The sequence below is a fragment of the Schistocerca americana genome, chromosome 1 (genome assembly GCF_021461395.2).
Source record: "Schistocerca americana isolate TAMUIC-IGC-003095 chromosome 1, iqSchAmer2.1, whole genome shotgun sequence".
NCBI classification, from domain to species: Eukaryota; Metazoa; Arthropoda; class Insecta; order Orthoptera; family Acrididae; genus Schistocerca; species Schistocerca americana.
Window position 1 is genome coordinate 238,221,615 of NC_060119.1, and position 17,600 is coordinate 238,239,214.

Below are 17,600 nucleotides of genomic sequence, written 5' to 3' on the forward strand. Positions count from 1 at the left end.
AAAATTATTATTTTTATATTTTCCTGTATATACGTATGAGAGGAATAAGATGTGCCGAGCGGTCTAAGGCGCTGCAGTCATGGACTGTGCGGCTGGTCCCGGTGGAGATTCATGACTGATGACCTTAGCAGTTAAGTCCCGTAAGATTTCACACACATTTGAACATTTGTGTCCTCCCCAGTAGTCATCCTTGACCTGGCTCTTCCAGCAGGATTCTTATGTCACGACCAACGTTGCTGCAGCGGCAGCCTTTGGAGCCTGGGTCATCTCAGCCATGGGCGCTGCTTCCTCCACTGCAGCACCCCAGCTGTTGCAGGCCCTGGTGTAGCAGGCCCTGTCGTCACAACCCCCAGCTGCCCTGTCACTGCTGCCGCCACCGCGTCCTCTGCCATCCCAGCTGCGGCTGCCTTTCTGTTCATCTTCTCTGGACACACCTATGCCTTCACATGAATGTTTACACTCAGATGGGCTGGAAGCTCATTCTGCCTCCGGTTTGTCTTCCGGTTTTTCTGAGGTCCATCTGAAAGCCCAGCTCCTGTTCTGAACTCATTGCTGCCTCCAGGCCAGATCTCCCCATTGTCGCCATGGCCTCTCAAAGTGCATCACCATGGTGAGGCATTTTGTGGGGGAGGAGAGTGTGGTACCATCAACGCCTACAACATGATGTTGACCGCCACTGACTGCAGGTCACATGTCAGACAGTCCACAGCCAGTCGTTCTTAGCACAGTCACAGAACTGGCGAACTGGAATGTGTAGGCGCAGCCCATGCACATAACTGCCTCTGCGGTATCCTAGCAACACCCAGCTGGTGTACCCACGTCAAATAGCTACATGGCAGCACTGCACCTATCACGCTATGCCACGCTGTAATAGACTCCTCGACAATGGGCATATTCCTACATTTCCCAGGGCTTTATAAGTGCATGTAGCGCCTCACTCCAGCAGTCTCATCTTGGACTTTGCTACTACTGATACCACGATATCACACCATTCAGATTACCATCATTAGGATTTCATCAACACCGTTCTGGAACTGGACTATCCAAGGGATTCTACTTCACAGCACTCCAACCTCGGTGTCATACACGGACTCTGCTGATAGCTGCCCGGTGGCTGCACTAGATCGTTCATTGGTTTCAGTATTGTTCATTCTCAGCTTTTCCTTTTTTGTAGAGTAAACTTGTTGTCTACTCATGCCTACTGTTATTTCTTGTCCTCCATTCAGACACACGAAAACATGCCATGGCTTCATAAAATGGTAATATTTGCCTCCATTTCTCGTGTGGGATAACTCGGCTGCTGGTACTTCATGTTCCTTCCTCTCACTACAGCATACAGAAGAATAATGATAAGGACCACACCTTTGCTGGCGTTGTAAAAGGAGGAGGGGAGTTTTGCTTCCTATTCGCCCAGAAAGAAAGGTGGAAGGGGAGGGGGGGGGGGTGACTTCAATTATACAACGTACAACTGCCCTAGGGAGGCCCTGGGGGCAGGGGGGAAGGGTGGGGGTGAGCTTGGAGATAAAACGGCTAATTCCTCTGTTGTAACGTGCTTACCCAGTGACCATGAATTTGGCTCCTGAATGCCTGCTGCCCAACTGCTACTACTACAGATACCTAGCCCCTACAGACAATGCAACCACACAGAACCGTAACTTCAACCTGCGAAGTAGTAATGAAGCAAATGGTTGATATGTTCATGAGTGAAATTAAATTTCAAGACTTAAAGGATATCAATCATAATATTCACTGACAACTCTGTGAAAGTGAGAGAGAACTGCAGGACCTGTTGAATGGAATGAACCGTCCACAGAGCATGAAATATAGACCAATAGTAATCCAAAGAAAGACGAAAGTAATAAGAGTAACAGAAATGAGATTAATTACGAAGTTAATATTCAGCATCGTGAAGTAGAAGAAGCAAGGGAACTGTATTACCTTGGAAAGAAAACAACACGTCATGAATGAAGCAAGGATGACAGAAACAGCAGACTAGCACACACAAGGAAGGCATTCCTGGCGTAGCAGTAACAAACACAGGGCTTAATTTCAAGAAGAAATCTCAGAATGTACGTTTGGAGCACAGAACTGTCTGGTTGTGAAACAGGGACTGTGGGGAAACCGTAAAAGAAAGAGATCGAAACTTTCGAAATGTGATGTTAGAGAAGGCTGCTGGAAATGGCTGGTAAGATAAGAAATGAGGAGACTCTTCGCAGAATCGACGGGGGAAAAAAATGTATGGAAACGCTCTCGAGGAAGGGAGAGGATGTGAGGACATGTGTTGAAACATCAGATAATGAACACTGTGGTTGTGGGAGTTGTAGCAGGCAAAAACTGTAGGGGAAAACAGAGACGGGAATACCAACAAATAATCGGGTGTGTAATGAAACTACTCTGAAACGAAAAGGTTGGCGCAAGCGCGCATTTTTTTCAGTCATCCTGATTTTATGTGGCTCGCCACGAATTCCCCTCCGGTGCTAACCACCTAGTCATCTCAGAGTAGCACGTGCAACCTACGTCCTTATTTACTAGATGTATTCCTATCTCTGTCTTTCTCTATAGTTTTTACCCTCTACAGCTCCCTCTAGTACCATAGAATTTATTCCCTGACGTCTTAACAGATGTCATATCGTACTGTTCCTTCTACAGCGTTGCCCACAAGTTTCTTTCCTCGTCGATTCTGCAAAGGAACTCTTTAGTTGTTATCAGTCTTTTCAGCATCCTTCTCTTACATTACATTTCGAAAGTTTCGATTCTCTTCTTTTCCGGCTTCCCACAGTCCATATCTCACTGCCATACAATGCTGTGCTCCGAACGTACATTCTCAGAAATTTCTTTCTGAAATTATGGTCTATAATTGGTACTAGTAGACTCCTCTTGGTCAGCAATGCCCTTTTTGCCAGTGCTAGTCTGATTTTTATGTTCTTTTTCTGCCCGTCGTGGGTTATTTTGCTGTATAGGCAACAGAATTCCACCTTCGTCTACTTCGTGATCCCCAGTTATGAAGCTAAGTTTCTCAGCGTCCTCATTTCTGCTACTCCTCATTGCTTTCGTCTTTCTTCGATTTACTCTCAATCCGGATTCCTTAATCATTAGATTATTCATTTCATTCAACACATTCTGCAATTCTTCATTTTTACTGAAGATAGCAATGTCATCATCGAATCTTATCATTCATATGCTTTCACATTGAGTTTTAACCCTTCTCGTGAACCTTTCTACTATTTCTGTCATTGCTTCCTTGATGTATAGATTGAACACTAGGATCGAAAGACGATATCCATGTCTTACACCATTTTTAATCCGAGCACTCCGTTCTTAATCTTCAAGTCTTATTCTTCCCTCTTGGTACTCGTACATATTTTATATTACCCGAATTCCCTAAAGCTTAACACTATTTTTCTAACAATTTCGGACATCTGGCACCATTTGGCATTGTCTAATGCTTTCCCCAAGTGGATAAATCCTGTGAACGTTTCGTGATTTTTCTTATTTCGCTTCCATTACCGACCGCAACGTCAGAACTGCCTCTCGGGTGCCGTTTTTTCCCCTAAATCCAAACTGATCATCGTGTAACACATCCCCAGTTTTCTTTTCCCTTTTGCGGTATATGAAACACAAACACGCAAAAGCAAATCAAGGCACACAAACGAAACAGTCTCTTCTCGTACAAAACATCAGATATGACACTATTGACGAAAAAAATTACAAACGAACTAAGGAAGTACACATTGAGAATAGACTCATTCACATATTCAAAGCTACACTCATGCTCATAAATTAAGGATAACGCTGATACATGGTGAAACAACGCTCTGGTGGGAGGTTTGCGGGTTTAAATCACCTTGGAGTGACCATGCGGTGCATTTGACCTGCGCTCGTCGCACTGTGGCGCTGGCAGCAGTGCACATACGCAGAGGTGTGTTGGTGCATGTCAGAGTACGGTGCAGCGAGTAAGTGTGCAGACGTTTTCAGACGTGCTACTGGTGACTGTGTGTTGAAAATAGCTCTAAGAACACATATTTATGACGTTGTGAGTGGTAGGATACTAGGGCGACTGGAGGCTGGTCAAACACAGCAGGTCGTAGCACGGGCCGTCCGTGCGCCACAAAGTGTGGTCTCAAGATTATGACAACGATTCCAGCAGACAGGAAACGTGTCCAGGCGCTACAGTACGGGACGTCCACAGTGTACAACACCACAAGAAGACCGATATATCGCCATCAGCGCCCGCAGACGACCACGGAGTACGGCAGGTAGCAGGAACAGTTGTCTCCAGACACACAGTCTACAGACGACTGAAAAGACATGGTTTATTCGCCCAGAGACCTGCAAGGTATATTCCACTGACCCCTGGTCACAGGAGAGCCCGTAAAGCCTGGTGTCAAGAACCCAGTACAAGGACATTGAACAGTGGTCCCAGGTATGTTCACGGACGAGTCCAGGTATAGTCTGAACAGTGATTTTCGCCGGGTTTTCATCTGGCGTGAACCAGCAGCCAGATATTAACACTTTAATGTCCTTGAAAGGGACTTGTATGGAGGTCGTGGTCTGATGGTGTGGGGTGGGATTATGATTGGTGCACGTAGACCCCTGCGTATCTTTGACAGAGGAACTGTAACAGGTCAGGTGTATCGGGATGTCAATTTGCACCCGTGTGTCCGCCTTTCAGGGGTGCAGTGGGTGCCACCTTCCACCTGATGGGTGATAACGCACGGCCCCACCGAGCTGCCATCGTGGAGGCGTAACTTGAAACAGAAGATATCAGGCGAATGGAGTGGCCTGCCTGTTCTCCAGACCTAAACCCCATAGAGCACATCTGGAATGATCTCGGTCGACGTATCGCTGCACGTCTTCAAACCCCTAGGACACTTCAGGAGGTCCGACAGGCACAGGTGCAAGAATGGGAGGCTATACCCCAGCAGCTGCTCGACCACCTGATCCAGAGTATGCTAACCCATTATGCGGCCTGTGTACGTGTGCATGGTGATCATATCCCATACTGATGTCTGGGTACATGCGCAGGAAACAGTGGCGTTTTGTGGCACATGTGTTTCGGAATGGTTTTCTCAACTTATCACCAATACCGTGGACTTAAAGATCTATGTCGTGTGTGTTCCCTATGTGCCTATGCTATTAGCGCCAGTTTTGTGTAGTGCCACGTTGCGTGGCACCATATTATGCAATTATCCTTAATTTATGAGCAAGAGTGTAGTTACTTCTCAGTCTAAAAAGAAATAAATGTTTACATACTTCGCATCTGAAATTTATGCTTACTGATACTTATATTGTCACTCCTTGACGTAGAGACATGTACTACAAAAGCGACGATGTATTTATCTCAACAGATCACTAAATCTATGTTGCTAGATGACTAAAACAGACACTCAGTCCCTGTCGCAGGTTGTGTATCTAATCACTTGCAGGGGCAACAAAAATTTGATTTTCAATATTCCGTATGCCTCGTGACAGATTAAAAAATAATGCCGTCATAATCTTCTCGTTATGAGGTATAATCTTTTATTGAAGGGAACACAGTAAGTGAAGTATTAAGTTAGAAACTGTGTATATTTTTGGGGCAGCATAACTCACCGCACGCAAATTATCCCGACTAAATTCATCCAGTATTTCAGGATAAGAGCACTTAGCGATTCCAACAAACTTTACATATAATTTCAAACATTTTCACTGATACACCTGCCGCTCCCAGAAAATAAAGAAACGGAGATAATTTATCGTAGCGCTTACTACATTTTCGCTGCTCATGCAGTGAAATTTCAGCACCAGACGTGACGTTTTAATCTATTATTTTTTACCAGCAATATTAGCAACACATTTTTCAGACAGTATCCATATATGTCACTGAATGCACCTGCAAAATTATGTCATTGTACGACAGTCAGTTTAGGAGATATGACATCATAGACATTGCAATGTGCGAATAACCAGATTTCTTAAAACGGGACACAAATTACCCAAACTATACTATTCCAGTGCTTGATACTGAACTCAAAAATATAGATAAAAATTTAATATTTTTAGACAAAAATTATTTTAGCAAATATTCCTTTTTTCAGATTTAGTCATTTGTGAGAGAGCTCCCTATCGCATTAGGCGCATCAATTGACTTGGAAATGAAATCTGATCTTTTCGTGCAGTTAAAGCCAGAATTCGGTCCTACTGCGGGATAATTACACGTGGTCAGCCTTTCACTACCCTGTGACGAACATCTTTTGTATTTTGGAACAGTCGCCAACCCTTGAGACACATCCGATGCGGGGTAACTACACTTAGCGAGCCTTTTGCTGTTCTGGATGAATATCTTCTGTATCCAGTAACAGTTACCAGTCCTTGAGATGGTATGTTGTGACACATCCGCCGTTGCAGAGACTGGTTTATTCAATATGTCCGAGGATTATACACTGTAAAACAGCATCCAAACCGTGTCTTGTGAACAGTGTATTGTAAGCTTCCCAAGAGACTACACTTTGACCACAAGGAACGTCCAGACACACCTGACGCATTATGGGTCGAATGCATTGTTATTTGCGAGCAGGAGAATGCTTAAACGGCTCCCAACGAATTCTTGTTCGCTTGTCAGCAGGGTTGCCAACTCTTTAAAGTGCAAGGGGTGAAAGCAAATGAGTGTGTGAAATCTTATGGGACTTAACTGCTAAGGTCATCAGTCCCTCAGCTTACACACCACTTAACCTAAATTATCCTAGGGCAAACACACACACCCATGCCCGAGGGAGGACTCGAACCTGCGCCGGGACCAGCCGCACAGTCCATGACTGCAGCGCCTAAGACCGCTCGGCTAATCCCGCGCGGCCTGAAAGCAAAAAGTGGGGGATCTAAAGTTGACTACTCGAACAAAATAATAAATGGTAAATAGTCGTATTGTACTCTTATTATCTATAACCAAATTATATCATTACATTAACAACACAAATTACATACATTTCTGCAAACACAAGAAATAAAAAAAAGTCCATACCAAAGCAGAAGTTCAGCACTTGACAGATTATACTTACAGTTATTTAAAACTTTATCTTTTAATTACTGATGGCTTTCTGGTATTTCGGGACAGATCGGCCTCTTTCTGTGAAAGATCGTCACTTTTTACAAAATAGAGAAATCCCTTACAACTATATCGAAAATTTACACTAACCAGAAGTCCTGCTTTTATTAGACCTATGCTACTCTTGTTTCGTGTGTCACTCCATTTATTATTCATTAACAAAAAATGATCCAAGCACACTGAAAATAAATACAATTACCTTTAAAATATTAGGCAAATTGACATTTCTATTTTTTAAAGAAGTGAAGACATTAACCCATCTTTTAAGCGTTTCCTTCCTGAGAGTTGGCATTTCTTAAAACATCACAGGAAATGTGCAAAATCCTCATAAAAAAAAAAAATCATCAACTTCGATCCGAAGAAATTTCCGATGTTTCTGAAAGTCCTTAAACATAAGTTCAGATACTAAAGTAAATAGTAGGCAAGATTCTATTGAAACAGTGACAAAGAGCATCAAAGCAACGTTATCTAATTAAAAAGACTCGATGACTGGAATTCTGAAAATACGGGATTATTTTGAAAACTATGGGACTCGGGATTTTCGTCCGAATTAAGTAAAAATAGGAAATTTCCTGGGATATCCGGGTAGTTGGCAACCCTACTACTCGCCGCGGCAAACAAACCATCGTGTTGTTTCCATTTAGTTTTCCATAGTGTTTCGAACTATTTAATGTATTTATGATTGATAGTGATTTTATTTGCGGACGCGCGCGCGCGTGTGAAGAAGGTGTGAAGAAGGAACTAACTGCCAGACTGCTTCCCCACTGGCAGAAGTAGAAGCCAGTTCATGAAGGTAGGAGCAGTTTCCGAAGCCACACGATGCGAAGGCTCCATATGACAGAACGGAAGAGCAAAGACAGTAGGAAATGGCGCAACTGTTTGTTAGAAACTGATTTATCCGTCGCAGCGCGTCGACGTTGTTCCAGTGTGGCATTCGATTCTTAATACAGTGGGGAAAGACACTAACTCAAATGAAGTCTGCTCTCTGGAGTCAGGAGAATAAATACATATGGGAGTTCCGTGGACTTCTAAATTTATAGTCGATACTCTGCCAGTTGTTTGCTTCTACCTAGAAGAAATGCTGCACAAACATTTCAAATGCGACAGGCATTAACTCCATTCCCTGAAGCTATAGAGACATTCACGTAATTTCCGGTTGCGGCTCTTCCAGATCACATCTCGACAGACCCTGCAGTCATATGTAAAATATTAAAGTCGCGAAGAAGCCGCCAAAAACACGGAAGGCGCACAAACAGCGCTCAGGAAAAGACTGTCATAATATCCATAAAATCCGACACGGGCTACATAAAATATAAATAGCAGTATGCTGTGTGTGTGTGTGTGTGTGTGTGTGTGTGTGTGTGTGTGTGTGTGTCCACAGAAGGGAGATAGGAGATGCTTCATTATTTTACACCCATTGGTAACTGGTAAATTTACTATTACTCATAACATGACCACATGGCTGTCAGATTTTTTAATTTTTCATATTTATGGTACAGGAAGCTCAAAATTCAAACGTCAATTACCCATCATCGAAGCAACTCGATAAAACTCAAAAATTCTCGAAAAAAAAAAAACGACACTGAAGTTTTCGGTGAAGCTCTAATTCGGTATAGCCAGAAAAAAATTTTGCAATGGGTCTTTAGCCTCTGCGATAGAATACTCAGGTGTCATGTCAGCAACCTGGGTTCGATTCCTGACCGATGCAAATTTTCATAAAGGTGGGTCTTCCACTACAAACATTTACGTGAAGCGTAAAATATATAAAGGTGAAAAAAATCAGAGCGCTCGTGACGTAATCGTTGGCTCAAGTCTTGTTTTGTTCATTATTTTTTCATTTTTTCCGGTCAGTTCGAATATCTGCTCCATTTAAATATAAAATTCATGAAATATGCTAATTAAAACATCTGTCATTTTTATGTAAAACGCTTGTATTCTTATTTCTCATAACACATTACATGTATGATTCTAGTTTGCGTTGGAAAAAAAAAGACCTACGTGCCACGATGGAATTATCCGAAGGGGAAGGAAATCGGTAGGTGTGATTTACGTGTACAGTCAATCATATGATTAAAATTTCGGAAAAAAATGAATCATTTATTCAAGAGAACGAGCCTGACAAATTGAGCAAGTCAGTAATGCGTTGGGCCACCTCTGGCTCTTCTGCAAGTAGTTATTCGACTTGGCATTGATTAACAGAGTTGTTCGATGTCGTCCTGAGGGATATCGTGCCAGAGTCTGTCCAACTGGTGCGTTAGATTGTCAAAATCCCTCTTCATGGCAAGTCATCCTTGGCTTACGTTTCAGCAAGATAATACCCGCCCGCACATGGCAAACTCTACCTTGGCCAATAACGTTGCCAGATCTCTCTACAACTGAAAACGGAGCTTTATGGCCAGGATCCCCAACCAGATTGGGATTTTGAAGATCTAACGCGTCAGTTGGACTGAATTTGGCATGATATCCCTCAAGATTACACCCAACAATCCCATCAATCAATGCCAAGCCCAATAACTGCTTGCATAAGGGCCAGAGGTGGAACAATGCGTTACAGATTTGCCCAATTTGTGGAGTTTGTTCTCTTGAATAAATAATTCAATTTTTCTGAAATTTTAATCATGTGTTAGTCTGTGCATGTACGTCATGTCTACCGATTTCCGTCCCGTTCGGATAATTACTTCGTGGTGCGTCGTTCTTTTTTTCTGTCTTAGAGGGTACAAATTAAACAAATATTACAAATTAATATTTTTCGCCATTGTGTGTCTTAAGCTTTACGGAAATACTTGTACACCATAGACCTTTGTTTAAAAATTTGCGTCAGCCATGAATTGATCTAAGGCTGCCTAAGTGTTTTCTACCATGGAGCCACATGACCCACCGAAAAATCATTTAACGAATAAAAGATGCTCGGAAGACTTCAACATCGATTTTCTCGAAATTTTTTGAGGGTTATGTCGAACTGCCTTGGAGGATTAATTTAAGTTCTGAACTTCACGTACCATAAACGTACAAAATCTAGCTGAGTATCTGGCACTGCTCAGGTGTGCATTTATTTCAATCGTCTGTTAGTCCATCTCCTCCTTCCCCTCCCTCCCTCGATCTCCTCGTGCCCTTCTCATTGTCCATTTGTTCCTCCCCTTTGTCCACCTGCTCTTTCCCCTCTCTCTGCTCATCTGCTCCTCCTCTCTGTCTATCACCTCCTGCTAACTTCTAGGTCCATCTCCTCTCCCCTCCTCCCCCTGTAAGGTCATTTCCTTTTCCCCCTCTACCTCCTCCTGCCCTGTTAAAATTTATCTCCTCACCCTTCCCCGAAGTCAATCTCGTCAATCCTTTCTCCCAGTCCACCACATCCTCCTCCTTCTCCTCCTTTCGCTGTTTATCTCCTCCTCCCATTCTCTCATTCCATGTCATTCTCTTCATCCATGTCATTCTCTTCCCTCTGTCCTTTTCCTCCTCCAACTCTCTGTGTTCACCTCCTCTTCCCCCACCCCCAGTGCTGTCCATCTCCTCCCTTCCCCCCTCCATCTACCTTGTCCTCCCACCTTCTCTCATTATTACCAAGTTATCACCCCCACCACAATAGCAGGCTGGTGTTCCTACCCTCACAATATTTATTTCCAGACGGTAATACGTGTACCAAGTTTGGATTAAATCTATCCAGGGGCTTAAGAGGCGCATTTTACCCGCGCTTTGCCAAAGTAGGCACATTTCACGTACATTTGACAAATGTCTTACATATTTGTACACATATTTCACCTGTATCTCTAGGGTATTTTGCCCTGCAGTTTCCTTTTCACGCAGCCCAGTCTGTATGACGTCAGATTTCCTGAACAATGTGTCGTACAATTTTGCAGATAGATTCATTGGCATGTTTGAATACCGTCTGCGAAATGCCTGGCGTATAGAATTAGTAGAAAAGATGTAATTAATTAAAACATCATGAATGATGTGGCAGTTATTCACGCATCTCAGTATTTATGACTTTATACCCCTTGAAATACGTGTCATACAGTGATACAATTTTGTAGGTTCATTCAGCGGCATATGTGATACTGCCTGCGAAATTTGTTACGAATGTAGTTAGTAGTAAAGCCGTAATAAATTTATACATCATGCTTGATGCGGCAGTTTTCCACATATTTTAGTGTTTACGACGTCGTGATCTACATTCGTTTGTCATACCCACTCCTGTCCCTTTGATAAGTACGTGGTTCTTGCTCCCACAGCCATTCTTTCCTGTCAATAAGTGATGTGTATGCCAAGTCTTGTTGAAATCGGGCGAGGTGTTTAGCAGGGAATGTATAAAATATACGTATTCATTTTTATAATATGAATGGATACAAAATCCAATTGCTGTGTGGTCCCCTTGTCAGCCGAAAATGAGCAGATAACAGATAAGTTATCAAAATACAGGATGGAAAAAATAATCAGGTAATAAGGTGTGAAAACACATGGGGGGGGGGGGGGGGGGTCTTCTAATCGAACGTCTTGCTAAGAGGAAACCCATTGTTTCTGTTGATTAAATTATCTGCCAACCTAATTTCAATCGCCTCTTTATAGACAGTGTTCCAAAAACCGGAAATGTTGGCAACTACCATCTGATGAAACTGTGGTAGTTGCCAACATTTCCGGTTTTTGGTACAGTGTCTATAAAGAGGCGATTGAAATTAGGTTGGCGGATAATTTAATCAACAGAGACAACGGGTTTCCTCTTAGCAAGACGTGGAATTCGGTATTGTCTAGCATCAAAATTGAACGTTCTTCGGTGCGGCCCTGAGTGCGATATATCGTTGCCAGCAGTGTTCCACCAAGGGCGGCGTCACCTCCCTGTCTTGGAGGGCAGCAACCGTGATGGGCAGCGCATGCGCCGTGTACTGAACGGTGGTCTATATAGGACGTCGATTTGCAGCCTGGCGTCAGATCTCAGTGGGACTCATCAGCAGAAGAAGCATTCTCCTGAAGATGGTGACCAGTTGGGTCGCCGAAATATCGAGTCAAACTGATTTTAGGATCCGGCAGCAAACCGGAAGATATTTTCAAGACTTATTACGCCGGGAAAAGTCTACGTAATCACATATTTACAACCGTCTTTGACTAGTGAAGTATACGTTGATGTATGCTATTACAAACACGTTTCTTGAAGTACAGGTTCAAAATTACAAAAGTAGATTTTCATTTGAGACTTGCAGAGCACCGTTGACCTAATTAGGTGATGCTGGCTTCTTCATAGGATGTCACGAACTGCGCAGAGCGTCTATGTCGACCACCGTGTGATGGCGCTGTGGTGGTGTGAGAGATGACGTGTCTTCAGGACCGCCACCCATTTGAAGAGAGACATCGCTAATGTCCATGGTATCGATGTTTTCTTGCTGACTTTGGTGTGCCTCCTCAATCTACGGACGATAGCACACACTGGACAGATGTTTGTGCTCAAATCAGCCGTTTAGATGGCTTCATTGACCCTCCTAAAGCCCCAAGTGAAAATGAGATGAACTACTGTGCATATTTACTGTTTTCCAAATAGCTTTCACGCCCGTGCTTCCGCCCGTACACAAAACTGCCAAGCGCTGCCTCGCATCGTTGTGGCGCTGCCTCTGGGGACAAGCAGCCACATGCGCCCTGTGGCGACACATCCGCCCTATGCCGACACATGGGCGATGTCCCTGTTGAAGCGACCACCAGAGCGTCTGGGAATATAATCGTGCACCGAAACTCAATTTAACGGCACAGATGTCTCTGTTATCTTTCCCTGCTTTAGTAGCTACTCTTCTACATTTTCTCTTTTCGTCAGTTAAATTCAACTTCTTGCATTATCCAAGGAAATTGTCTTTTCGCCTATTTGTTCCTCTGCTGCCTTCACTATTTCGTCTCTCAAGGCTGCCCAGTCGTCTTCTATTATGTTCCTTACAACTGTTTCAGTCAATTTTTGGCTAATGCTCCCTATCAAACTCAATAATCTCTGGTTATATCAATTATTTATGTCCCATCTCTAACTTCCTACCTTTCTGAAATTTCTGCTGTTTTAAACTGCAGTTCATGGTCAATAAATTATGATTAGAGTCCATATTTGCCCTTGGAAAAGTTTTGCAGTCTCAAATCCGGTTTCAAACTCTCTACTTCACCATTCTGTAATCTATGTGAAATCTTTAGTAGTTACCAGGTCTCTCAAGTATACAGTCTTGTTCCATGAGATTTAACTGAAAAATTAGTAACGTCAGATTGTGCTCGGTGCTAAAGTCCATTACAGATTTTCATTTCTGTCCCCTGGTCCATTTCCTCCTACCATTTTTCCTTTTAGTCCTTCTCCTACTATGTAATTCCAGTCCCCTAGTACATTCAAATTTTCTTCTTCCTTTACTATTTAGATAATTTATCTCATCATCTGCCGAGCTTGTACGCTTTAAACTTGTGCTTACGTGATGGGTGTTGGCTTTATATGTATATTCGGTTCTATTGTGTGTTCACTATTCTTTTCGTAGTAGCTTACCCACTTTTCTATTTTCTTATTCACTATTAGGCCTAGTGCTATTTCATTTCGTGTTGACAATCCTGTATCGACCTGATCAGTTAGCCCTGTTATTCCTATGTTTACTAATTTCCACAACTTCTAACTTTAACCTATGCACCTCTCTTTCTAAATTCTCTAACCTACATACCTAATATTTTACCCAGAAAGATGCCGACATCGTTAAGCCATACAGTGGAATTGCATGTCGCCGGGAAAAATAACTGCTGTGACTTCCCCTTGCTTTCAACCGGGTACTACCAACCTAGCAAGGCCATGCTGGCTAACGTTACAACGCGAGATCGGTGAATTATCCAGAGTGGTGCCCCTGCAATAACTGAAAACACTACTGCACCTCTTCAGGAACCACATGTTTGTCTGGTTTCTCTACAGATACACCTGCGATGTGTTCACATCTACCGCACGGCTCTCTATTCTAGTATGCTGTACTACCTCAGTTAGGTCCATTGTTCTAGAGGGACTTTTAGCATAGTTGATTTAATATTCAAGCTTTACCCAATAAATGTTACAGAAAATTTGCTTCTAACACCGTGAATATGAACTCAAAGTTTGCCTAGATTTAACTGTTCAGCTAGCCGGCCGAAGTGGCCGTGCGGTTCTAGGCGCTGCAGTCTGGAACCGCGAGACCGCTACGGTCGCAGGTTCGAATCCTGCCTCGGGCATGGATGTGTGTGATGTCCTTAGGTTAGTTAGGTTTAACTAGTTCTAAGTTCTAGGGGACTAATGACCTCAGAAGTTAAGTCCCATAGTGCTCAGAGTCAACACACAACTGTTCAGCTACTACTATCGGCAGCTGATTTAAATAATGCACTCTTTAGCTTAGTAGATATTAACTAAGGCTAGTTGGTTTAAATGCGTACATACCTGCACGCTCATCGCTGATTGGCTTTAGTTTTGTGGCCATAGCTCCAGAACGGTGAATTTCCGACTTATGGTTGTCTGGAAAAGTTTGCTCGATCCGACGCCTCCAATTTGCTCTGACATTATCAGGTTGTTTTTCTCCAACCTGTGTCTGGCAAACAAATGAAAATTTACATAACACAACAGATGCCCAATACTGTGGTGGACAGAAATACGGCGCCATCTATGAACACCTTTGGCAGAAGAGTAACGAAATTGTTGCAACAAATTACACGATGACGACATTGACCACACTACTCTCCAATTAATCGTAGCGTATGTCTTCGACAGCAGCACCTAGGTACAATGCTGTGGAGATAAGACAATCAGGGCACAGTTGTGTGTGTTTGTGCAGGAGGGACAGTTATGACAAGTACGCGCAACTCTTGAACACGTGGAGCACTTTCAACCAATCTTGGTACGTATGTGACTTCTTACAGTGCGAAAAGAAAAACGAAAGACTGGTGGGTTACGACAGCTCTAGCAACCTTAGACGTAGGATGCGGGTTTGAGGTGACTGACATGTAACATTAACTATAAATGAGGGATTTTGTCGGTGGAATGGGACGTTAAAAATCATCGAAAAGAACTGACATTAGAGTCGAATCCACAAATATTTCGATAGATGGGCTGATTGGTGGCAGATTCAGACACACTTCATCTTCCTAAAAATGCGGCGCATTGTACACTATGACTTACCTGAATGTACTTCCTCGTTCTAGGTATATAGGGGTTGAACTGTCTTAGTTGCCAAAGCCTGAATACAGGGCCCCTGTCTTACTATTTTTACGCACCAGATGAACCACAAAGTACTGGTGTAACTTGTATGTCGATATCACTGCTATTGTTTTTGGGACTATATAATACACTCCTGGAAATTGAAATAAGAACACCGTGAATTCATTGTCCCAGGAAGGGGAAACTTTATTGACACATTCCTGGGGTCAGATACATCACATGATCACACTGACACAACCACAGGCACATAGACACAGGCAACAGAGCATGCACAATGTCGGCACTAGTACAGTGTATATCCACCTTTCGCAGCAATGCAGGCTGCTATTCTCCCATGGAGACGATCGTAGAGATGCTGGATGTAGTCCTGTGGAACGGCTTGCCATGCCATTACCACCTGGCGCCTCAGTTGGACCAGCGTTCGTGCTGGACGTGCAGACCGCGTGAGACGACGCTTCATCCAGTCCCAAACATGCTCAATGGGGGACAGATCCGGAGATCTTGCTGGCCAGGGTAGTTGACTTACACCTTCTAGAGCACGTTGGGTGGCACGGGATACATGCGGACATGCATTGTCCTGTTGGAACAGCAAGTTCCCTTGCCGGTCTAGGAATGGTAGAACGATGGGTTCGATGACGGTTTCGATGTACCGTGCACTATTCAGTGTCCCCTCGACGATCACCAGTGGTGTACGGCCAGTGTAGGAGATCGCTCCCCACACCATGATGCCGGGTGTTGGCCCTGTGTGCCTCGGTCGTATGCAGTCCTGATTGTGGCGCTCACCTGCACGGCGCCAAACACGCATACGACCATCACTGGCACCAAGGCAGAAGCGACTCTCATCGCTGAAGACGACACGTCTCCATTCACGCCTGTCGCGACACCACTGGAGGCGGGCTGCACGACGTTGGGGCGTGAGCGGAAGACGGCCTAACGGTGTGCGGGACCGTAGCCCAGCTTCATGGAGACGGTTGCGAATGGTCCTCGCCGATACCCCAGGAGCAACAGTGTCCCCAATTTGCTGGGAAGTGGCGGTGCGGTCCCCCTCGGCACTGCGTAGGATCCTACGGTCTTGGCGTGCATCCGTGCGTCGCTGCGGTCCGGTCCCAGGTCGACGGGCACGTGCACCTTCCGCCGACCACTGGCGACAACATCGATGTACTGTGGAGACCTCACGCCCCACGTGTTGAGCAATTCGGCGGTACGTCCACCCGGCCTCCCGCATGCCCACTATACGCCCTCGCTCAAAGTCCGTCAACTGCACATACGGTTTACGTCCACGCTGTCGCGGCATGCTACCAGTGTTAAAGGCTGCGATGGAGCTCCGTATGCCACGGCAAACTGGCTGACACTGACGGCGGCGGTGCACAAATGCTGCGCAGCTAGCGCCATTCGACGGCCAACACCGCGGTTCCTGGTGTGTCCGCTGTGCCGTGCGTGTGATCATTGCTTGTACAGCCCTCTCGCAGTGTCCGGAGCAAGTATGGTGGGTCTGACACACCGGTGTCAATGTGTTCTTTTTTCCATTTCCAGGAGTGTAGTTTCATAGGATTTTTCAACCTGAAGAAAGCATTCGACCATGGTGCAAGATGTTCGAAGTTTTGAGAAAAAATGGGAGTAAGTTATAGGGAAAGGAGGATAATGCACAATATGAACAATAGCCAAGAGAGAACAATAAGATGGGAAGACCAAGAACGGAGTGCTCGGATTAAAAAGAATGCAAGGCAAGCATGCCGTCTTTCGCCCCTACTGTTTGATGTATACGCCGAAGACGTGACGACGGAAGTAAAGCAAAGATTAAAGATTGGGATGAAAATTCATCGTGAAAGGATATCTGTGATAAATTTCACTGGTGATGTTGCCATCACAGTGAAAAGGAGGAAGAACTACAGGACATGTTCAATGGTACAAACCTTCTACTTGGTATAGAACATGGATTGAGAGTAAAACGAAAAGAAGAAAGTAATGAGAAGTTGCAGAAATGAGATAAGTGTTGTGTACGACTTTGTACACAGTGGTGAGGAGAGGTGGGATACCGAGTGAGCAGCAACTGCTATCGTAGGAAAGCTGGATAGGAGAGGAAAAGATTAGTGAACAAGTAACACAGCAAACAGAAGATTTACTTGTCTTGCTCCAAATGTACGAAAACTCGATACAAAGAAACAGTGTCCAGCTCTTACGACAGGAAAAACAATTGGGAGCTGCGCCTAGGAGACGTCTGCATAGCTTCCTGTAGCAATGTGACTCCGAGCATGGGCCGGCCGGGTTGGCGGAGCGGTTCTAGGCGCTACAGTCTGAAACCTCACGACCGCTACGGTCGCATTTTCGAATCCTACCTCGGGCATGGATGTGTGT